At 40.1% G+C, this 20,325-nt stretch overlaps 1 protein-coding gene across 10 annotated transcripts in view; it reads left to right on the forward strand.

Moving 5' to 3' along the window:
• The window catches only part of FAT3 (FAT atypical cadherin 3), a 702,395-nt gene that overhangs the window by 106,396 nt on the left and 575,674 nt on the right, over nt 1-20,325 (forward strand). The gene's annotated exons all lie outside the window — the stretch shown is intronic.

Below are 20,325 nucleotides of genomic sequence, written 5' to 3' on the forward strand. Positions count from 1 at the left end.
AGAAAACCAGAAACATGTACTTTAAAATGTTTTCATCCTCTCCCTCCAAACATGTGGACATGGAGATTTACATATATTCTTCCTCAACTTTAGTTGTATTCTTTTGTTTGTAATATAATGTTTAAATTTTTTAAAGGAAGTCCTTTCCGTTTTGTCTTTTTATAGCTGAATGACCTCAGGTAGGTAATTTTGCTGGGAAATCAAAGGATTTGGTTGTTTCAATTGCATTAGCATCAGAAAGGCAAGTTGCCTGGTGCGCTGGCTAAGTTAGCCTTATAGAAAGAGGCTGAGCTGGTGGTGGGGAAAGAGATTGTTCTTTGGAATTAAGAGAGAGCTGGAGTGTCTTTGTTAGGCAATCAATAAGGCCCTGCTCACAGGTATTGCTGAATATCAAGTTCTCTTTGCTGGGCTGGGTAAAGCCTTATTGCAGTTGATTGTGGCTTCTTCCTTGTTGTCAGTAAGTATATACTTGAGGCTAACTAGAGTGGCCTTATACTGTTTTAGTGCTCACAACTTTTTTGAAGGCTTTTCAATGTCTTCAGACTCCTAGAATTACAGGCTACAAGGGACATGGTGGAAGAAAGTGTTCTGGCTGGGGTCAGGATGCAGTCACTACTCTTAACCGACTGCTTTTGAGCAGTTCCTTTTACCTACATGGCCTCAGCCTTATCCAGCTTTAAAATATGGGACCTTGACTCTAACAGTCTTTATTTTTCTGTTTGTATTTATCTAATATGAAAGCTCCTGCCTGTGATTGAAGTTGGTCCAAAGTGACTGGAGGGAAAGAGTTATTCTTTAACAGAAATTATCTGCCTTTACCTTGAAAATGTTTTGTAAAGTACTTTGCAAAGTCCAACTCACATAACATCCCATGGGATAGAGAAAACACCATTTGGGCATGGATTTCGAGAAATGGGCAAACTGAGATACAGACAGGTGGTGTGGCAGCCTTGATATCCCAACTCGGATTTGGAAGTATTATGGGAATCTTCTTCTGAAAGTTATTTAAAAATTTATATGTATATATATATATATATATATATATATATATATATATATACACACACATATATATATATCTCATGATATATATATATCATGAGATTCTGAGAATATGAAGGTTATGAAAACAGTGCATTTGCTTGTATTAGTGTTTACTGAACTTTATTTAATGGAAAAATGTTAATAGTTACGGGGGAGGGGAAGGGGGAGGACAGAAGGAGTTTCCCTGGTCAAAGCAGTTTAGCAAACATTGGGCTAAAGGAAGTAAGCAGGTTTTTCTTACGCATGCTTTTTTGTAATCCTTAATCTGCTGATGTGCATTGTAAACCTCCAATGTGGGTTATAGCGGTAGTTCCCAAATCTGAAATCATAATCACAAATTCCTGGGCTCCAAAGACTCACTGCATCAAAATTGTGGGAGGTGGGAACTGAGGACTTCCATTGAAAACACCTTTGGGAGACCACCTTTAGGCAACGAGTTCATCTGTTTCAGCAGGGGTCCAAGGCACCACTGTCAGCCAGACCGCAGCCCTCCCCTCCCCAATTTATTTAACTGCCGAACTCCTTTTGTCTGAGAAATTCATGTCGACATTTATGGAACTAACAGTTTAGAAAATGCTGGTCAATGCATTCTCTTACTAAAGGCTTAAAGAAAAATACGACCATCAACAAGTATTGGTTTGGGACTTTCCTTTGAGTTGTGTATTTTGTGTTCGGTGGTGGTTCAGATAGAACTAAAGATCACGCCCATTTTTTTGAGCCCACAGTGATGTGTTATTTATTATTTTTTATAGCGGTGTTTATTTCATTTATATTATCCTTAGACTTTTTTTTTTCTTTTTTGCAGCAGACATTCGCAAGAGGTTGAATGTAATATGTAGTAAACTGTTCTGTTCTTTCACTTTGTTAGGGAATAATGCTTAAACTTATTTGATTTCTAAAACTCAAATCCCCAGAGATAGGGAATTTTGTAATTAAAGGGAGTTCGATAAACTCTTGGCATAAAATAGATAAGTCTTCCAAGAGAGGAGAGAGTGAAGGATCTCATTTTTTAAAAAAATCTTGATTGTTTCTAGTACTGGACTGTAGATTATAATTTATTATGCTGAAGGGGGTTATGACAGTGACTTAATTAAAATGATGTAATTAGACAAATACAATACAGAAAATACTGGTCCTGAAAAGAAGATGATTTTTCTGAGGGGGAAAAAAATTGGGAAAACCCCTCCAAAGGGGTTTAACTTTCTCCTCATTCGTGCTCTGATGCCACATTTGAAAGCCTCAGAGCTGAGCTGTGGAACTGAGGCAATTCACTGCAGACTTTGGGGTTCTGTGTGGACATCCATTAAGACGTTTGGGGTGCAGCTGTATTTTGAGAGGAGATGATACACTCTAACGGTAACTCCCTTCACAGCCATTAGAATCAGGTGAAATGTAAATACGACCTTCTTTTCATTTTGAATATCCTTCCGTGTAGAAAGCTGTTTCTCATAAACTCACATTTGAGTCTCTGCTCACTTATTAAGACACTGCAAACCAGATCACCATTTCTGTTCAAGTGACTGTTGCTGAGGTTCAGTACCATGGACCTTTGAGATCATAGGTAGATGAAAGGGCTTTGAACATTTTTGTTCAGTCATCAAAAACCTTAATTGCTGAAGTGCAGACTCAGGTTCACTGTAGACCTTGTCTTAGGGTCCAGTGAAGCCACGTGCATGTACAATATGATAACAAAGCACCAACAGCAGTACACACGTGGTGGTCTCTAACCCATTTCATGATGATAATAATTGATCTAAAGATTCTCTGAAGAAAAGACCAATTATCGCTGACATTCTGCAAGCTGGAACTCCCCGTGGGTTAGACAGAGGCCCTGACTGAAGACTGTCACCAGGAATTTGAAGATGATTCTGGCAGATACTCCAGGAACCAGGACCTTTAATCTGATCACATTTAAAACCCATTTCAAGCATGTTAGGTAAATTATGTCAAGGCTCTGGGGAGATAGCTCTGGAATCTGAACATTCTCTGGGGATTGCTGTTTGACATTTAGAGCAGGTGAGAGTCCTATAGCTTGTGAAGTCATTAAGGAACAATTATGACCGGCTAGACTTGATCCTTTCTGATGTGCCTGCCAGACTTGACAGCTCCAAACAGTTGGTGGGGACCCGAAGACACCTCTTCTTGGTTCCTTGTAGCACAGTGAAAATATTCTGCTCCCTGTGGCTAGAGCTGCATGAAAGAAATTTTTGCTGAGAAACGGTAGAAGGCCCTCTGTTGACGGTTGCTATTAAGTTAGAAACCTTGGGCCTATTATCGATGACTCCCTAGGTGTACAGAATGGGTATAATTCCTCTTCTTCTTTTTTTTCTGTTTCTACTTGTGCTTTAATTGGAGGCAGACATTTCTTTATTCTGTCAGATAACTCCTTACCTTAACTCTCATTTGACATCTGGCTAAAATGGTGTCTGTGCTTTTGGAATGCAGGACTGTGGCGTGTCTACAGCAGCTTGAGTGACACAGATTAAGGGTCATTCTTTTTATTTGTGGGGATGTGTGCATTTCTTTCATGCATGCCTAAGCCTTTGTAATTTAGGACCTGGCTCCCAAGCCATATTCATGTTGGCAAAGTAGTTTAAAACAAGTACTTCTTGAGTAGGCGACATAATCTTACTAAGAACTCTGAGCATCGGGGTCACCCAGGGTCCATCCTGTACTAGCTACGTGATTTAGCACAAGTAATTTAGTTTCTAAGCCTCAGTTTCCCCAGCTGCCCATCTGTGAAAAGCAGCTCATTAAAACTACCTCCTAGGGTCATCTTAAGGTGAAATGAGACAGTGCATTTAAAACACAAGTGTGAGGTACATAGGAAGTACTTTATAAGTGGTACTATAATTATTGTTTGGAGTCAATTTCACTAACATAAAATGAATGTATTTTTTATCTCTTTTCCTTGAAAGCCTAAGTGATAAATGATATGGATATGAACCTGGAATAGAATTTCTGAATTAATGCATCTCTGCTCTCAGGAAATTATCTTATGTTGGTGGCTGTCTTTGGTCTTCCTTAAGTCTTAAGGAGTTCCTTAACTTCTCTTTTTTACTTTGGCTGAGTTTAGAGTTTCCCTCTTAGTTATATGTAAATGTATTTTATCTAATGCTTCATTTTGAAGAAGATAGAAAATGTTTGTATTCTTTAGAAATGCATTAGATAGCAAGTAATAGAAAACCCAACTACAACAGCTTAAACAAATAGTTTATCATTCTAATATAGCAAGTAGTCCTGAGGTGGGCGATTGCTAGCTTTGGTTAAGGACCTCAGCAATGTTAGGGTCAGTGCTTTTATGATTCTCGAAGATTTCCCTCCTTTTCTTCCCACATGGTTGCAAAATGGCTACTGAATTCCAGACATCACATCCCCATTCAGGTAGGAAGAAAGTAAGAAGAAGGAAGGGGCATACTGCCTGTCACCCAGTATCATCCCTTATTTCTGCTAGTCTCATTGGCCTAAACTGAATCACATCCTAGCTGCAAAGGAGATCAACTGTGATCATCACCTAGAGTTGGACATATTTGCTCCCTAAATAAATATGGTGTTAGTTAGGCAACAGCAGGATGATGAATACTGAGTAGACAAAGATGGTCTTCTGCAGTATTGCAGACCTCAGCCTAGTTTGTGTACCAGCTGCCTTCTGCACTAGAGGAATTAAATGCCAGGGGGGAAAACAGTTAATCCTAATCCCTCTAACTCCTTCACGTGAACTGAACACGGTTAATGTCTGTATTACTTATTAGGTGCAATGGGCAAAGAAGGAAGCATTTGAACCAACCAGTTGCCTGCCCCAGTCTCCATCCTTTGCTTCAGGATGGCTTCCCTTCCCTTGGTTACATCCATCAGGATGGTTGTAGTTTATGATGGGTATAATGGATGTGATGTTGGACCATCTTTGACCATGACTGGTTCTCCACCAAAAAACATCCAAACAAGCTTGAAGCCTGCTGTTCCTGACTCATCCTCTTGCGACCCTGGGCAGCCCCCTGATGTGGTCTCCTTGCACAGTCTGCATTCATCTAGGTGGGAGCCCACCCTTCCCCACCCCCACCCTCACTCCTACTTTATCAGAAACTGGAGGCTAATTTCCTATTGTCTTATGAACTCCCAAGACTCACTTAGAAATAGGGAAGTATATTGACTCAATTTCATTATCTAGATTAGTGAGTCCAAGTTGAATAATTCTGTAATAGTTCTAGGGACTAAACCATTCCTAAAATCAGCACTCACTGGCCCAATACAAAGTAGCTACTTGCTTATCCTAATATTGCATCTGAGAAGCAGCCTTGAAGTTCCCTTTCCTTTCCTCTATCATTTTCTCAAGGTGAAACAGGCATAACCAGAACTTTAAGGTATTCCTTATACAGTCTAGATAGCTTTTCAATTATATTTATGAAAAGACATGGAGTCGCTTTTGCTTATCATGCAGCTTGTTACTGACTTTTTCTTTTCTGCATAAAAAGAAAAAAAAAAAACCTCTGTAGGCTTCCTATTCAAAGGCACCTAGGCTGAATGGAAGATTTCCTTTTATTATTGCTATTTTTTTCTACTTGCAAAGCCAGGAGTCAGAACCATGGAATCAGAGAATTCAAGTTTCTTTATAGTTCAAGCAGAGTGAGGCAGGGAATGGACAGAAATAGGTCGCATTGTGTTTGAAAGACCAGGACAATGGCGAGTTTCTTGGAGTGCTCAGACTCTGATGGATTCTTATTTGGGGGCAGAGTGTTTCAGAAAAGTCAGAGGCCAAGAATTTATAGTATGGCAGCCTGTAAAACATTGAAAAAAACATTTACTAGTCTGTGTGTTTTTTCCTAGTAAAAGGAATTTGGCACTCTTCTTTAATCATTTGTCAAGAAGAGACAAGTGGCTTTTCCCAAGATAATTAGAAGATGGGTTGAATGTGTCTTTTCTGTTGCACGTAGCCCTTGAATGATCTTTGGACATCACCAGCACCCCCACAGGGCTGGGTAATGGAGACAGTAGCTGACCCCTTAGCTAAGATCCCTAGGTCCCAGCCACTGGTTTTGCCAGTAAAGATCATTTGGCAATGACTTTGAGGAAGTCATTTAATCTGAGGGTGTTCTTACCAATAAAACAATGGGTCCGTTTGGCCTCTTCAGCTTCTAAAATCAGGGTGTTGCTCTCACTTTGGGGTGTGCAGTTTTAAGGTAATCTGGGGATTCTTGGGTTATTGCTCTGAGTCTAAACAGTTATAAAAATGGGTAAAGAAGAGGTGGAAGCTTCCATGGGCCCCTGTCACTATCCTTGTTTTCCTCTTCCCACAAGAGACAGGGTAGTACCCAGAAAGGCTGTGATTTTTAATTTTGCAGACTAACTCTGAGTGTTGCATGGGCTCTGGTTCCTGTCTTGTTCTTGCTGCCCCTCCATCTGGGATTTAGGGACATTGCCCCTCTCCCTTTCTTCTCAGTTCTGCCCAGAGATTAAGTGCTTTGGATCCTTATACGCCACCCAGACATGCCCTCCTGCTTCAGAATGCCACTCCCCTCTCCAGTTAGCTTTTCCATTCTCTGAACATAAAGCCAGACTCAGCTAGCTGCCAGATTATTTGATGACATTGATGGACGTCAGGTTGTTAAATGATGCTGAACCTTAGCAAGGGTATTTGTATTTTTAAAGAGCATCGCCCTGAAAAGGATCTCTAGTTTGTGGAATATGTGGAGAAGATAAGAATAATGCTACGTATAACGTTTTATCCACTTCAAAAGCCTTTCACATTAATCATCATGTTTAGTCACACCAGGAAAATGAACTAAATAGGGATATCCCTCCGGGACTTTATTTATTTCATTTGAGCAGCTGAGATGGGTTGAGCAGATAATGCTCAAGGCCGGCTGGCTAAAAAGTGAAAAACCAAGACCTTGCCCCTAAGTCTTCCCATCCTGGGCTCTGGCTTCTGTAAGAAGCACCTCTTCACACGTGCCACTTCCTTTTCCTCATCTTCCTTTTCCCTGTTGAATCAAGTACACTGGCCAAAGGGCCACCATGTATTTAAGGGACATGCTGACTTTAGAAGATGACATAAATCAGAGGGTGTTCAACTGTAGGTAGGATCAGCTTTGCAGCCTTAAAACATCTACCACCATGTGCTTTTTTAGCTTTCCCCATCTTTTAAAAGTGGACTCAGTGAAGACCAGTGTTGGATTGTGTGGTATAAGAAGTGGGGCAATTTTATACCATGACGTGGGCAGTTGTCTACCTGGTGACAGTAGTTCATGTGACACAGGGAGGGCAGTTGTGGCACAGGGCTGCCATCTGCTTTGATGCTTTAGAAGATTGTGTTTAAACCACCAAATAAAAAATCACAGTTCTTTATTCTCCAAATAGTACGCTTTAAACAGCTCTTTATTCTTCAAACAATAAAGAAGAATGTAAAATAAAATGTAAAATCTCCTACCCCATTCGAATCCCTCTTTCAGGTGATTTTTGAGTGTGTGATCTTCCAGACCTTTCTCTACACCATACAATGTATGTATCTGTATACATATTTTTTTAAAAAATGAATTGTAGTTGTTTTAAGAAAATCTTTCCCTGTTAATAAAAAAGACTTACTTGATTTTTCTTAACGGGTGCCTGATATTCTACTGGATGGAGTCACCAGAGGTATTTACCCTTCCTTACTGAAGGGCATTTAGTCTTTCTTTAGTACATCACTACTAAACACAATCTCGTAAAACGTATTATGCCAGTATTTCTGTAGATAGATTCAAAGAAGTGAAACTGCAGAGTCAAAGAATGTGCCATATTAAAATTTTAATTAGGGCTGTCCATTGTCCTCCAAAGCTGTCATCCCCAATTACTCTTCTAGTCGCCGTGTTTGAGTGTGCCCAATTCCCCGCATATTCACCAACACTGGGGAATATGACTCTGGTTTGCCAATTTGATAAACAAAATAGGCTCTCATTTGATTTATATTTCCCTGGTCATGTGAAGGTTGTACATCTTTTTCATAGGTTTTTTTGCTCTTTGTATGTCTTTTGCTGTGAAGGGCTAGTTCATGTCCTTGTTCCAAATTTCTTTATCAGTACAGTCCTCTCCCTCTCTTTCTCTCTTTCTCTCTCTCTCTCTCTCTCTCTCTCTCTCTCTCTGTATCCATGGGGAATTGGTTCCAGCACCCCACTGCCCCCCTTGGAAACCAAAATCCTCGGATGCTTAAAACCCTTACATAAAATGGCATGGTCTTTGCATATAATCTAGGCAATCCTCCCCTATATTTTAAATCACCTCTGGATTACCTGTAATGCCTAATACATTGGAAATGCTATGTAAATAGTTGTAAATACAATGTAAATGCTATGTAAATAGCAAGCAGCAAATCCAAGTTTTGCTTTTTGGAACTTTCTGCAATTTTTTTTCGAATCTTTTTGATCCATGGTTGGTTGAATCCACAGATACAGAACCCGTGGATATGGAAGGCTGACTGTATTTGTTTTCCCCTGTAAGAGCTCTCTCTGGTCTGTCGTTAGTCTTTAGTTTATGACATCTTCTCTGCTACTCAGATGTTTTTAATTTATATGTGGTCAGATCTGTTAGCCTTTTTCTTTATGGCTTTCTAAGCATTGTGCCATCTTTAGGGAGGACTTCTCCCTGCCAAGATTTTGGAAATATTATACATTTTTTTTTCTAGTCCTTTTAAAGTCTTTTTCTTTTGCTTTTGTTTGTTTGTTTGTTTTAGGGTATAGATTCCTGATTCATGTATGACTGTAGGTAGACTTCTCATTTTACTATGAAGTCCTAAAAATTAACAGTTATTTAGGAAAGAAAATAAGATATAAAATCGCACCAAAAATAAAATGAACTCCTAGTTATCCAGGATCTGGAGGGCCATTCGGGGTGAGGTTGGTGATCTAAAGCACTCACAGGGTGTTGGGGTCCCTTGAAGCAATTTCCCCACCAAGATCTTAGAAGCTGTAAATTATCGCATGCCCCCACTTTTAAGCCCATCATGATGTGTTTCAGGACCAGTCCACCAGGGTTTAGTGACTAATGAAAGATAATGAGTTAGTCATTTGAATTGGTTCCTTAGTAGACAGTGCAAAAGAACAGGTGATGACCAAGAAGATATTTTCTAGGGGACGCATCTTGAGATGAAGGGGAAAGTTTAGTGGAGTCTGGCAAAGACCTGCATTTATGCTGGATTGCAGAACTTAGTATATTTCTTCTGGAAGAGAATCCCACTCATAAAGCAGATGCATTGTTGTCAGTGCGGAATGAGAAAATAGCGGAATTCATGAAAAATGTCTTCAAGTCACCCGAGTGCATGAATGACTTAGGGAACATATATAGGTAACTGGCTTAGAGAATTGCTTACAGAGGAAATGAGGTCAGGACAAAAATGCATGCAGAAGGGATTTATCCTTAGCAAGTCTTTCTTAGAAAAACAGAAACCAGATCTTAGGTTAGGAAGATGGTGGCCTGCAAGGCAGTTGAAGATCACTTGTGAAATTTTGATCTATTTTGAGTCCCCTTTTCTCTGAAGATACCTTTAGATTCACGAAAGGGAGCAGAAAAGGATATCGGGATGTGAAGGATGCGGTCATCCCAAGGTCAGAGGTGAGAGCAGGGAGGGAACCAGACCCTGAGCCTTGCTGTGTCTCTGTCAGGGTGGAACAGACGCACATAGATGCACGCCACATCACAAAAGGGCGTTCAAAATGTTTTTCAAGAGAAATCTCTGAAGATTAGATTTTCACTAAACCAATTATAACCTAAACTAAAATCTACTGAAGAGAAACAAGCTGTCCTCATGAATTAATGCTTGTCTCATCTGACTTGAAGCATAGCTGAAGTAATTTTGCTTGGGGTCCATAATAATCGAGACCAAGACCCTGGGATGTTTGTCCTTGCTGTGGGCCTTAGGAGCTGACTAATTTTCCCAAGTCACTTAACCTCTCCGAGCCTCAGCTTCCCCACCTGTAAGATGAGAAATAATGCCTGCTTCAGAGAGTTGCTGTGAAGAAAAAGCTAGCTGGTCCATATAAAAATTACCTGAATAATTTGGAAAATTCTGTGCAGAGGGTGAGATTATAAGGTGTACTAGTGCTATAAGTGATCGTGAACCTTTTTTGGCCTTCTTTCTGATATAGGTCAAGTTTCCTCTGATGCCATTGAAGGTTGTATCTTGACTCATTGTACCCTGAAACATCTGGCATTATAGATACATTTTAAAGAACTATGACATTAAAAGGGAAATTTGAATTGTCTCTTCCACACTGTAAATATAGGGGTGATGAGTTAAGCTTTCTGAAGTGAAGATCGCATTGTCTACTTTTGTTTATCCCCCGGTGTCCGGCTAGCATAGTGCTGTGCACATAGAAGATGCTAAACAGAGGTTTGGTGATGATCACAGGTTATCACTGAACTCTGCTCCAAATTCACCTGCAGTGCTGAGAGCTGGGGCGTATCTGTGTCCCTCTTCGAATCTCGTAGTGCTTCTGTATTGTTTCTGCACCAGCTCAAATTAAAATGCTGGAATTCCAGCTGGAGTGTCAAAAAGTCCCCCCACCTCTCATTTTGGGGAGATGAAGGGCTGTTTAGAGACAAGCACTAGAGCATCCATCCACCCTTTGGCTGCGTTCTCACTTACCTGCTACAAAACCCCATGACTCTTCATTTACTCCAGAGCCGACATTTCCAAAACTAGACCTTGGAGAACTCTGTGGGAATTGGATCTTGGCAGGCAATTTCTGAACAGGCACTAGTCTTTCTGCTTTCATAGATCCTTAGGAGTTGTTTGCACCTAACACAGTCTTGTCAGTTAAAAGCTCAAGCCAGCTGAGCCTTGAGGATTCAGGGAGTTGCTGGGGGAAAACTGCCTCTGTTTGCTAACTTGTTTTAACTTCAGCTTCTGAAAGATGGGGGCCAACTCAAATTCTTCCTGCTGCGCTTCCGTTGCTGGGCACCTATCTTTCTTTGTTTCTTGTCTCAGACAGTAAACAGAGGGTAATGGTTGCACAAGCATCCAGTTCTTTTGTGATAGCCTGGGAGCTTCATGCAAGGAGGTCTGAACAGGTTGCACAAAGGAGGCTGTTGCTGAATGAAAAAGAAACACACACACACACACACACACACACACACACACACACACACACACACACACAAGAAACAAAAGACAAACCCCAGAACACACACAGACGCACAAAACCCGGAAAACCTCTTCCTTTCTAGCTTGTTACCCTTTTCCAAGCCTTCTTGAGCCTTACCTGTTAGTGAGTCAGTACCTTGACAGTTTCTGCAGTAATAAGCTGTGGGGTAGAATTGAAACTTGCACACTTGGTGATATCATAGGAAGTTCTTACCTGGGCTTAATAAACTTCAGCCTCATTTGAATGTATTTTTCATAGTCGCTAGAAATCGGGCATGTTCTTAAACTCAAACATTAATGGTTTTGTACTTTTAATGTTTTAAAGCAAGGGTTGTAAATCCTTAGCATAAGAAGAAAACTGACAGACAAACCCCAAAGCAGTCGTAGGGTAGTGGAAAGAAAACTGAAGGAGACAGCAGAAGAGCTGAATTATTATCCTAGAGACCATATGTAAAACAAAATAAAATGCTATTTTGGGGGAAATGTCACAAGGCTCCATGTATATTGAAATTAAAATAATATATTTCTTGACTGTATGACTGCAGGATTTGGCATGAATTTATGGAAGTTACACTCTTCCCCTTTCTGCTTTGCTGATGCCCCCCAAATTGTGAGTCAGCCTCTGGGGGAATCTAGCCCAGCTATCTTGGCTCTGTTGCCCACTGGATTTCAACTCTGCAAGACATCTCTCTCTTGTCCTTGGCTTCCTCCTCAGTATACTGAGAAACAGTTCATATGTTACATTTCTGGTTACTTTCAAATACATACCTTCATAGTAGCTCTGTGTGATAGGGGAGGTGGAACAGGGTCAGAAAGTTGAAATGTTTTGCCCAGGGTCATAAGCAAGCAGGAGTTCACCTCCTATTCACTTTCCAAATCCAGTTTCTTCAGCTCCACTGCTTGGCTAGGGTTTATTATAAATTGTAAGGACCTGACATTGGGTAATAGACAAAAAACTATGCAAATAAATGGAGTACTTTATTGCTTCATTGTTATTTATTTGAGTAAATATTCATTTACATGTTGCTATTATGTTTCAAAATGTGTAATTGTTTTATTATTGGGAGCATTAGCACTTTGGAAGGAAAGGCTTTAAATATCTGATAAACATAGCAAATATTGAATAATGTGAAGCATTTTAATGAGTTTCATTGACTTTAGTTTGCAAATTATGGTAATGGAGTAAAGGAAGGGATTTCTTGGTAGTGAAACTGACAGGAGGACAGTGTGTATGTGTGTGTGAGAGAGAGGGAGAGAATCTACAACCACATTTACAGCTTTTCAGATTCTGTTATTGAATCTGTACAGAGTTGAATGAATAAATGTTAAGAAAATAAAACCTGTAATAAAATACTTTATCATGTCAAATAAAATGTATACTTAGGAGTGCCGTTTGAGATAAGTTTTCAGCCTATCTCTAGATGTAATAGATCCAGAGTCATTTAACATTGTTTAGCACTCCTGTTGCACAGTTAAACATTATCTATGGTTGAACGGATCGTGAAATGCAGTGCGCATAAGGTATGTTTTCTTCCGTTTTTTTCCAAATGTGGGTTCCATCGAAACCTCTCTACGATATTAAAAGTCCTTCTCTGATCTGAATAAATATTTTCTCTTCAGGCAGATCATATATTATAGTTTGACCAAATAAAGGCTTATGGCAGAGGCACATGAAATGCAGATCATAGTAAAATAGCACTGGATACAGCCCCCCAGGGCATGTGCGGGCTGTACTTTTAGCAGTGAACCCCTCCTTATGAAAGTCTCTGCCACAGGGCTTCAGGAGAAGCTGATGTCCTTTTGAATCAAAGTGGCCATAACATTGCATCCTCACTTCTTTGCCCTGATCATGGACTGAGATACTCCAGTAGTGCGATACTAACATTCTTGTCTTTAGCTTGTGAGATTCATAATACAATGAAACCTAATGTGAATGAAAAACAGAATTGGAACTTTGCTTTTAAAAAAGAGTTTTCTCTACTATATTCTTGTGATTTATTTTTCCTTCCAAAAAAAATCATTTTTTACTTTGTTGAATAAAGGTAGTATTGATATGTAACAAGGGGGATTTATAAGAGGAGAAATAATACATAAATACACTAAAGCTGAGATGAATTAACTTGACTAAAGGCTATTATATTATGTTTCTTAAGATCGCCTTCTCTTAGCTTAGTGTTCCTTATCAGACTTCCCTGGTTATTATCTCTTCTTTTAATTACATTCTACACATATCAGCTACAGAGCTATAATTTTCCTGAAGCAGCTCTTCCATCTTGATGCTTCCTTGATCAACAAAAATAGGTAGGGAGAGGGTTCCAGAATTGCCTCCAAGCTAAAGTTCATGATCTTCAGTTTGATATTTAAGGCTTGGAGGCCAAGCTCTTGAGCTTTATTTACCTCTTTCCCTAACATGTCCTCTTGCTTCCTCTAGTCTAGCTACACTGGGTCACTGGTTCTTTCATGGCCTTGCACTTTCCCACATCTGTGTTTTCACTTTCTTGGAGTTGGGACCAAAAAGATTCCAATCAATCATTAGAATTCTTTCTGCCCTTTGTGACCGACCTCACATGAGGGTGTAATACTGTGGTGGGCAAGAGCCTGGGCATTGCAATCAGACACACCAAGCTGGAATTGTAGTTCTGTCATATGTGAATGAGAACGTGGGCAAGAACCTTAAACTCTCCAAACCTCAGTTTCATCATGTGTGAAACAGAGATAGTGATACCTCATGAATTTATTGTGAGAATGAAATAAAATGATATAGGCAAGGCTTATATGATCACAATGCCTGGCATTTAGTAGGCACTCAGTAAAATATTAAACGCTTCCTTCTTCATGGAGTTTCTCTATTTTCCATCCTACAAAACAATTAGCCTCCTATTTGAATTCTTATAATACTTTGCATCTTTATAGTATTGCCGTGTTCTGTTAGCATTTTCCTTCCCTTAAGCTCCTTGAAGTTTATCTCTGCTAGATGTTTCATAAATGTTGGTTGAATTAAGTTAGGTTGCTGAACCAGGGCTTAATAACAGTGGGGTTTAAATGATTTCATCATAAAATAAATGGGTATTTTAGATAATTAATGGTTCCTAGGTCATGCCAAAACCCAAGCATCATTTTTATAGTGTAATAACTAAAATTGAGCTGAAAATAAGCAGCACTGAAAGCCAGATACTTAAATTATAAAGAGCTGGGGAGGACCAAAGAGGTCAAATAGCTGATGCAGGGTCATTCAACATGGAATCATAACCAGGGTATTTGGACACTGGCACCAGTGATTTGCTCTGCACTCTTTGTAAAGTTACAAATATTTATTGTAATGGTGATTTCTCTGTGTTTCAGATTCTCATTAAATCATATTAGCAATGCTAGCTTTCTAATAATTTTAACTGACTTACCTGAATCACTGAAATTCTGGTATAAGGGAGTCGGGCAGTCAAGTGAAGCAGCAGCTTGCACCCCAACCTGTGACCGGGAGGAAAGTATAGTCAGCACTCAGTGTTTGGCTGTCCCTCTACACCTCTCCTCCTCCTCTTCTCTATACAGCTGCCCTTTCTCTCTGAATTTCCTTATCTGGTGGGGAATTTGGAGCTGCAAGTCCTGGAACGTATTCAGAATTCTCCAGATTCTCATCTTGAAGTATCAAAGACAAGAAAAACTCTGAAAGTTTTTTTCCAGCCTTAAGTCATGTTCAAATTATCATCCTCCCTACATCTGCCTCATAAATGTAGGTTTTAATTTAAAAGTACTTTTATTTCTCCATTAAGGCAGCAGCGAGACATTTTTGAAGAAAGGACAAGATATTAGGGGCTCTCCCCAGTTATATCCCACTCTCCTGAGCTGTGAAGAAGCATTAGTACTCTTCCTAAAGCATCTCTTTAATCATGACCCTCCCCTGATTCCCACCTCCGCCCCTCCACAAAATCAAAAGGGGAGAAAACCTATTTCATTTTGCTCCCAGTTAAGTAGATTACAATTGGTAAAGGATTGAGGGTGAAAATTGAATTGCTAAGCAAAGGAACTGACCAGTATTCCAGTATTTCCATATTGCCTTTCTTCTCTTTTAAGAGTGACTTCACGAAGGAAGTGAGAGTCATAACTTAAAGAAAGTAACATCATTATCTTTGGTAGACTTTGCAAAATATCTTACTAATGCCTTATGACTTTTGTCAGGATTCATTTTATACTCCCACCTAAGAGGCTAATCTATAGCTGATGATTTTCTTTCTTTCTCCATTTTTAAAGTTCAGTCATCTGTAGAGGGATTCCAGAGAGTGCCATTGATAAAGGAGTGATTCTTTCCATGAGTTAGGAGGGTGCATCTTATGTGCAAATAATGCCATTCATATCAAGCTTATAATTCTCTCCCTGGTAGAATACGAAAACACCACCTTGAGGAGAAAAGATAGCTGCTTCAATTATGGGAAGACTTTGAAACAGCCCTGGGCCAGCATTTGTGAAACCTTGTTCAGAGATGCTCTCTTCTGTCAGTGAAGACCTGACTCAGATAAGAACAGATCACAATTAAATTAGGCTTCTGTGAGGGAATGTCGGGCTGGAGGGACTGCCCTGTAAGTTCCCCATTGATTAGACCTGTGGAAATTCTTATCCTGAAGGCACTCTAGGCCAGGATCCTGAGGAACTCTGCATGTATTAGAAAGGAGAAGCGCTGACTGCGTTAAATGTCTGATGACGCTGCGTTGGGAACACGAGACGGGCCACCATCACTGTCATCTGCTCACTTTGAGAATCCCGGGAGTTACCTTTAGCCCATTTCCTCCCCTCCTCAGTGTTGGATCCTTCTTCTGTTGATCTGCGTAGGGAAACCTACATACTTGTTTTTGTTCAAAAAAAAAAAAAAAAAGGCAAACATTCCCCAACTGTCTTTCCCCTGGCTCAGACACTGAATGTATGCAAAATTCCCAAATGACTTGAAACGGAAGATTTCACTCCTTTGACTTTTTATTTAGGTTAAGTGGTTGATTATGGTTTTCTTGTCAGGCAGGGGGGGTTTTGCAATTGATTGATCGGATGGATGATGGACAGAGGTGATGTATTAGAGTTATTGGGTACTTCCGTGCGTTTGAGTGAGGTGATTGTTTGCCATTATGTAATCTATAACAATCACACCCGCTTTCCAAAAAAACTGTGGCTTTTCCAAAAATCTCAGAGGCTTTGCATAGTATATCAGTATATAAATCTGATGTAAAAAAATGTAAGAGCGTGACTTTGAGGAAGGCTAATGTTTTTTATACTTTATTTTAAATTGTGATAAAAAAACATATAACACAATACCTACCATCTTATCAATTTTTAAATATAGTGTTCAGTAGTGTTAAGTGTTTTCACATTGTTTTCTAACTATAGGCTAATGGTATTGAGGAGGTCCTAGTCCAGAAATAACTGCATACACTGTGGCAGAGATTGTGAACATGTTGTTAAAAAAAAAAAAAGATTCTGGAACTGAAACTAAAATTAAATCCGTGGAAAAGGAAGAAGCTAGAGCAAGAAGGACATTCCAAAATTGTCCCCCAAAATCAAAGTTCAAAGTTTCAAAGGAAGATTGATATGTATTGAATCACATGAGTATATATTCTATATAATCTGTGTCTGAACTGTGAAGGGCAAAAATATATAAACCATTCATTTGTTGGCTTCACTTTTACTTAGTGGAGAGATCAACATTATGATAATATGGAACAGAACTGACTTTTGGGGGCCATTTTTTAATAAAATCAAATCACCAGTAACTATTCAATTGTAAAACCACATAACCTTAAACTACCAAATAATGTTTCTTGACTCTTTCTTAGTGACATGTTGAATCCAAATAAACTCCGGAGTGGTAGAAGTAGGGTCGCAGACCATATGGCTTCCATTTGCAATTCTATGAGAGTATGGTAAATAAACATTCTCTTCGTGCTTCTAGAAATTATTTTAAAAGATAATAGTTTTATAACTGTTTACTTTTGGTTTAGAGCTTGAGTTCTTATCCTGGCCCTGCCATCAGCAAGCCCATGTGATGAGTATTGATTTCTAAGCATCACCTTTTGACCTCCATGGCAAGGTTGATGCACCAAACTGTTACCGAGCACAGGTTCACGTGCTCAGTGCACAGTGAGACCAAACAATACTGAAACGTCAGAGTTTGGAGCAGAGAAATGTTTATTGCAGGGCCATGCCAGGTGACAGGTGGCTCGTGCCCAAAAAACCTCGAATTCCCCCCAAAGCGTTTCAGCAAAGCATTTTCAAAGGCAAGGTGAGGGAGGGGCGTGGTTAGTTGTTGCAAACTTCTTGGTATTGGAATTCTTTTCCAGCTGTTCTTGCAGCTGTCCAGGTAGGTCAGGTCATGATGTTCCCGTAAACCTCCAACAAGACAAATGTTATTCTCTGTTCTGCAACTTTTTATCTCTATATGAATGGAAAAATGTTATACTTTTAAAAGTCAGAGCCTTGAGAATAGGCTATCTTGTATATTTCAGGCTATAGGCGACATTCTTTTACAAAAGGTGCATAGCCAACATGACTAAGCACAGGTAACAGAGTGCAAAGGTTAAAGTAAAAGAAACAGAACTAATATGGAGTCAGATTTGTTCTTCCCTATTACAAAACTACCTCTGAAATTCCTTCCTCCTTAACCTCCCTAACTCTGGAAGCACCAGCGTTCAAGTTATCTTAGATAACAAAACAATGCACAAGGTCTGGCCATGTGGTAGGCACTCATTCTGTGTTAGCTGTTATTACCATTTCCCAAGTCAACAAATATTTATTGAATGACTGGTATTTGATCTTGCAGAAAATATGGGAGGCAAAGGGTAGCGACACCTACAATTCTAGTTAGGGACATTTAATCTAAGTAATTTTTCACTAATATCATTTGTTCTTTCTCCTAAAAACACATAAGTCGTGGAAGGATGGTATTGTTACCTTCGTGAGGCTGAGAGCTAGCACTTCTCTTTTGGATGTGGAAATAGAGGTTTTTGAAAACTATAGTACAGCCTAGTGGATTCGTGAAGCTCAGAACTTAAAGTGCTTGGTATACAGATTTTTCTGTTGCTACATTCTTTATTAATAATATTTACTCTGGTCTGTTCGCATTTACTAATAACACATGGACATTGAAAAGCATACTTCTGGGCTTACGTTTGTAATGGTTGGATGAAATTTGCTCATAATGGTCAAACCACTAGGGCTTCTTTCCTTAGTTAAAAAAAGGAAGTGGGAAAGTCATGTGAAACACAACAGAAATCTGTTCTAAAGGAAAATTCAGATATGAACCCCTTAGGTGGAATGGTTTGATAAAGGTTAAACAAACCTTCTCTCACTCTTGTGGGACTTTAAAGTAAATTTCATCTAAATTCTTGTCAGCTTCCCTGTACAGCTGTCCCTAAACATCTGCCATGGCTGGTCGGTATGGTGGCTTCCCCCTTTCACAGTTTACATATGCTTGTGTAAACTATTTATTTGTAATGCATAATTGGTGGAAAAGTGTAGACTTGGCTTTTAACTACATCGACTCAGGGTAGACTGGAAGAAAGCTCTATTTAACTTCATGGAATGGAAGTAGTTGGTTTAAGGCTTGTTACAGTTGCAACCCCATTTATTTTCCAGCAACTGTTGATGTAAAGGGGTGTTTAAAAATCTGTTGAGGTTCTTGTAGCTTGGGGTAATTTGGGGAGTTGTGCTTGGCCTCTCAATCCAGGACTGGGTTTGAGAACCCTGCCTTGTAGACCACGCTGCTGAGGAAAATGACTCTTTTGAAGCCATGGAAAAGTGAGGCAGCTCAAAGCCTGGGGAGGCTGTGGCCTTAGTCGTCATGCAGAGAAAATTATGTGACCCTTGAGAGAGGTGGCCCTCCATTGACCTGGAAAGATCAATCTTCCAGGGTCTTGACTCTGTTGGCAGAATAAATGCTTCTGTAAAGAGTGAGATCCCAGTCAGGTTGCTGGAAAACTGGAGAACATTAGTCCTTGGGAACAAACAGGGAGTCTAGCTGTCAGGGTGACTGATGGTCTTGCCACACGTGAATACTTCCTGGAGAAGTCAGGTCAAATGGTTCCACCACCGAGAGGTGAAAGTTTCTTCATTCTGTGTTGTCGGCAGGTAGCTGAGAACCCAGCCAGGTTCATACTGTGGGGTTGGAGGTCATCCCATCCCTAACAGAGGGGAGCTCAATTCCTAGTACCAGATACTCAGAGCTGTTCTCCCTGGGTCAGTATCCTGGGAACATCTCAAGGGCAGCAGAAGGGCTCTGTGCAGTGTCTCTTCCATGAACCATTCTTCTTGGGAGTCGTTTTATTTCATATACTTGCTACTGCCCTTCTCAATATAATTGCCCTCGTTGCCCTACTCCAGTTGCAACCTCAGCATTAATTGACATCTTACTCCTGATGCTAATTCTTCGTTTGGGAGCCTGTCTTGTGTCTTGTAGGATGTTTACCAGCATCCCTGGCCCATGCCCACCAAATGCTAGTAGCACCTCTCTCCTCATTGTGACAATGAAAAATGTCTGCAGACACTGCCAAATGTACTCTGGGGACAAAATTGTCCCCAGTTGAGAACCACTGCTCTAATCCCATGTTTTCAGAAGACATTTATAGTTTATCCAACAGCAAATATTGGGCACCTGTTACTGGCCAAACATTAGGTTTGGTGTGGGACAAGAATGATGGCCCTAAGAGATGGTCCTTTCCTTCACAGAGTTTATAGTCCAGCTGGGAGAGCAGATAGTAATCAAATAGTCTTATTAAAATATAATTAAAATGGTAATAACTGTGATGAAAGAAATGTTCTGGGTGCTCTGAGGACCAATAACAAGAAGCCACAGCTAGTCTTGGGGATCGGAGAAATGTGCCTTGAGGGATACAGAAGCTGTGGTGACTGTGAACGTGTTTCCTGATGGAGATGGGGCTGGGAAGAGTTAAACTCAGGGGCCACAGCATGTACAAAGCACCTGGGGCAGGAGGTGATCTGCCAGGAACAAGAAAAAGGCCAGTGTGGCTAAATGCAGAGTGGTTAGAGATGAGTCCAGAAAAGAAGCGAGGGCCAGATTCAGCAGAACCTTCTCAGGCATGTTCACAGTTTTGGTCTCTATTATCCTGAAAGCACAGGAAACGTGCTCTCAGCGGCACCCTCATTCTCATCAGCCGTGAGTGAACTTCAATCTGTTC

Source organism: Balaenoptera borealis (genome assembly GCF_965194805.1).
Source record: "Balaenoptera borealis genome assembly, chromosome: 11".
Taxonomy (NCBI): domain Eukaryota; kingdom Metazoa; phylum Chordata; class Mammalia; order Artiodactyla; family Balaenopteridae; genus Balaenoptera; species Balaenoptera borealis.